This window comes from Ailuropoda melanoleuca, unplaced genomic scaffold, assembly GCF_002007445.2.
Source record: "Ailuropoda melanoleuca isolate Jingjing unplaced genomic scaffold, ASM200744v2 unplaced-scaffold7743, whole genome shotgun sequence".
NCBI lineage: Eukaryota > Metazoa > Chordata > Mammalia > Carnivora > Ursidae > Ailuropoda > Ailuropoda melanoleuca.
Window position 1 is genome coordinate 331,068 of NW_023253040.1, and position 4,362 is coordinate 335,429.

Consider the following 4,362-nt stretch of genomic DNA (forward strand, 5'->3'; position numbering starts at 1 on the left):
AGATGAGAACAGACACTTAACATAAAAAGCTGTTAAGTTTTATAAATTGATTATATTCAAATTGCAGCTGTTCCACAAATCTAAGGAAAAGAAACCAGTTGGAGAAAGGTTCAATTACGCACTCCCCAGCCTGGCGAGTCTCCACCTGCCACGGGCCACAGTGATGACATACCCCATGATATAAAACACGAGATCTGAATAGGCCATGCTCTCCCCTTATGTTCTATTACCTGTTATAGACCAGTGATTCTTTGAGATGAAAAATAATAAGAATTATAGGACACAGTGCACTTTGATAATATATAGCATCTGAAATTTTTCTAAAGTCTGAAAACAGTCTTTTAATGCAAGTCTGCATCTTCAAACACATAAAATCTGTTTCCTATGCTTGGTTTCAACATCACTGGAAAAAAAATATCCATCACTAAACTCTGATACACATTCGTAGCCATTTCACCATCTTCTATCACGGTCAGTGTTCAGGAGGCAATGCCTGACCCAGAATCCTTGTTCGCGTTTTCTCCAAGGGCTTCTCCATGCGCAGTGGCCATTCTGCTTCTGTCTCCTTCTGTTTGGCACCTGCAGGCATGAGTATCAGGGCTTACCACAAGTCTGACAGGGAAATGACACCCACAGTGCTATCTGCTTCACTTGTAACCAGCAGCCCAGAGGTCATCCCACACTAATCTTCCCAGGATTTCCAGCTTACCGTACTTCACAACACACTCAAGACACTGTTCACAGTGCTGAGGGCCTGGGTCACTGTGATATCTAGGTTGTTGAACGTTTTCTCAGCAGCAAGCTTAATTACACTGGACTTGGAATAAGTATCCACAACTTCTCCTGACTCGTGCACCACAAGGAAAGCCAGCAGCTGTCTTTCTACGAAGACATTCAAGACTGTACTGACGGGAGTCTCCTGGTGGATGAAGGGATGTTGTGGTGGGTCCCAAATACAAGAACCTCCAGGTTCTGCTTCATGAAGGCAGGCTTTGGCAGACCAGACATAACATGCTGGAGGAACGTGAAGATTCTTTTGTGGGTACGTGTACAAAGTGCAGTCCACTGATAGGATCAATAACTGGCAATGAGTGAATTTCGTTTGTGATCAGTGAGTGTACAGCATGGAAGAAGTTTGCATCTGGAGCTATATTCCCTGAAGGCTTATGTGTTTCTTGGGGATGAAGCTCCTTCCCTGTTTCAATCTTATGTGCCTCTAATTCATAAATCTGTACCAGGGATGACTTATGCCATGTCTGTGGTGTATTTATGAACTCTGTCGTTAGCATTCCTATGAAACTTTGTTTTGTCCTCTCCCGCAGTGGTGCTGCTGGAACACCATTGGCTGCTAAGGCACAGAAGGCTTTCTAACTTGTAATGTAGTATCAGCAACAACACGCTTTGAAGAGTTGGAAAGAGGTGGTGATCCTTGTGTTACCTCAGTGCATGAAAACCCACGTTCTGAGTCTTGTGCTTCCTCTTCCAACTGGAATTTCTCCCACATGCTGGCTTCCTGATCCAGAGGCTGCAACCCACTGCTACCAAGGAGAAGGAGGACCAGGATCTGCAGGTACTTCTGGGTGCTTCTCTGACCAGGGGTACAGGGGCATCAGGGTATGGGCTAGGACTCTCTGGGGTGAAGGTGGAGTGCAGGGCCCTGAGGGTGCTGGTGATTTGTGGGGGTGCCAGCAGATTGTGTGAACATGGAGGTTCTGCAAAGGACATGGGGTTGCACAGACACAAGGTTTTGGGCTAGGACTCTCTGGGTGGTGCAGACATAGTGGGTGATTTGGGGGTGCAGGTGGGTATCCCTGGCTAGGCAAGCAAGGAGTTGGTGGTTTGGTTGAAGAGCAGCCCTTATCCATTCATCTCTTGTGGATACCTGGGTTGTTTCCATACCTTGGCTACTGTAAGTCATGGTACAATAAACATAGGGATGCATGTATCTTCACACTGAGGGCATCCAGGCCTCCTGATAAAGATGAAGTGGATACAATCTGGTGTCACAGGGCTCTGTGCAGAGGGCCCCCTAGCAAGGTGGCTGGAGTGGAGACCTATCAGGAGCTGGTATTTTCTGGGGTGCTCTGCACAGGGGGTGCCCTAGCAGGACAGCTGTAGCTGAGGTGGGTGGGCTAGAATGTCCCAGGGCTCTCTGCTGAGAAGGCATTTTGGGAGGGTAGCAGCAGCTGAAGTGGATTCAGGATTAGTGGGGTTTCTCTGTGCACAAGATCTCCTAGAAGGATGGCTGGAACTCAAGTGGGAGAAAGCTGGGGTGTCCTGGCGTCTGCAGCCTTGTGAGTGTCCTGACAGAGTGCAGGCTGGGGGGTCCTGGGCTTTCTACATAGCGGCTCCTTGTTGGGGCAGCTGAAGCTGAAACAGTCAAGGTCATGTGGGCCTCCATGCAGGGGTGCCCTAGCAAGCCGGGGTCTGCAGGCCTGGAAGGTTCTAGAGTGCTTACCACCTGTGGATGCTTGGTGTGATATCTGGAGCTGTAGTGAATGCTGACCCGGGGTGTCCCAGTGTGTTCCATGCTGGGGCAGCCTTCTTGGCTCCGCTGTGGTTGAGTGGCCTGGCTACCCAGGGCTCAGCAAGGTTGTAGGCTGGCTGGGTTGCTCAGACCCTGCTTCTGTCCATGTTATCAAGGTGGAAGGGAATCGGAACCATGGCTCCTGCCAGCACCTCGGCACAGACAGAAAGAGATCCTGCACACCCCCCTCCGCATTTGGGGGGGTCTCAAAGGATGTATCCTTCATATCTTAGTTGCCCTTTAAACTGCAGCTTGTTTTCTGTGACCCAGGGCAGACAGATCAGCTTCCAGCCCCCAGAACTATCCCTCTCACTGCATTTGGCAGGATGTTGAGGGTGTCTCTGTCGTGTGTTGTGTAGAAGCTGTTCAGTCGGCCCTTAGTTCTTCTTCAGGAGGATCTGCTCTATAAATAGGTGTAGACTTGATGTTTCCATGGAGGAGGTGAGTTTAGTTCTCACCTTAGGTGAGGTGAGTTAGGTCCCCATCTTGGACTCTTATCTTTATAAATTTACCAAAATTGTTCACTTGTCAATGTCTCCATTTCCTGATTGTAAAATAGTCTCTTTTTCTTTCAGGATCCAATAGCCTTACATGTCTAAGGTGCCTGGCACACAGTAGGTGCTAATTAAACGTGTCTCCCTCCTCTCATCCAACACTGTGCTCTCCAAAACAAATATCCTTGATTCAGCAGACAAACTGCTCCTCCCACTCTTGATGTCTGAAATTTCTGAGCAGAGTTTGTGGTCCCATGGTGACCATGATGCTGAGCTGTGCATTTGAAACGTCTTGAAATTATTCTTTTGCATTTCAGTGAAACGACTTATTTAAAGTTGATAGATAACCTGAAGCTCATGCCACCCCCACTCCAGGAGGTGACACACACACCCAGCCCAGCTTCCCTTCTATGTCATCCTGGGGTGGGCATGTGTAGTGGCCTCTCCCCTTTGAAAATGTGACCTGGAAGGAAAACCTTCCAGGAATCCCTGAATTTGGATAAAAAATCTCTGAAGCTCAGGGACCTCAGCCTGCCCCTGACACCTCCAACTCCACCTCCCCCTCCAGTAGGGATGGCTTCTCCTCAGGCTGGAGGAGCTCAGCCTAGGACTCTTCTGTGCTCAGGGCCTGGGTCTCCTCTCTTGCACCCAGCTCCCTCCTCATGCTTGGCCATGTCCATGGAGCCTGGTCTTCTGACAATGTCTTCCAATCTTGTCACTCTTATATACCAAGTGAAAAAGCAAATTTTTTTGTTGTTGTTAACTTTGATGTTCTTCCACATTGTGAGGGGATTCATTAGCTCAAACTCTTCCTTGAAGAGTTATTTATTAGTGTACTTCCTTGTGTTATAAGCCATTTGTATGAATTTGAGGTTTCCACCCAATTCTCTTAAAGTTTTATCTATGGCTTTGTTTCCCATGGACAGCTCTCCCAGCTGCTGGTCTTTCTCTTGTCTTTAGTCCTGGCATCCTTTGCTCACTCAGGAGAGACTTCCCCTAAAGATAAAGGTTCCCCAGGTTACCAGGACATCAGGCTGAAGTCATCTCCAGGCCAGAGGCCTGTAGGCCATGGAACCACCAGCTCCTTGGCACAGTGCCTCATGTGGGTACTGCACTCTGAATGGCTGCCTTCATGAGCCAGGTCTCGGCATCCAGCCATGAACCTCTGACATTTGGGAGTAAACCCCCAACAGAGGGAATAGCCTTTACCTTCACAGACCACACCACATCTCGACCCTCTACTGGAGAGAGGGATTTGTGCCTGGGGAGTAGCCTCAAATTTCTCATGTCTGGGTACAAATGCCTCACTTTTCTGGGTTTAGGTGTTTCTTCCTGCTTCAT

General features: G+C 48.5%; 1 pseudogene; it reads right to left on the reverse strand.

Moving 5' to 3' along the window:
• Positions 1-472: 472 nt before the first annotated feature.
• LOC100474506 lies at positions 473-4,362 on the reverse strand (annotated as a pseudogene).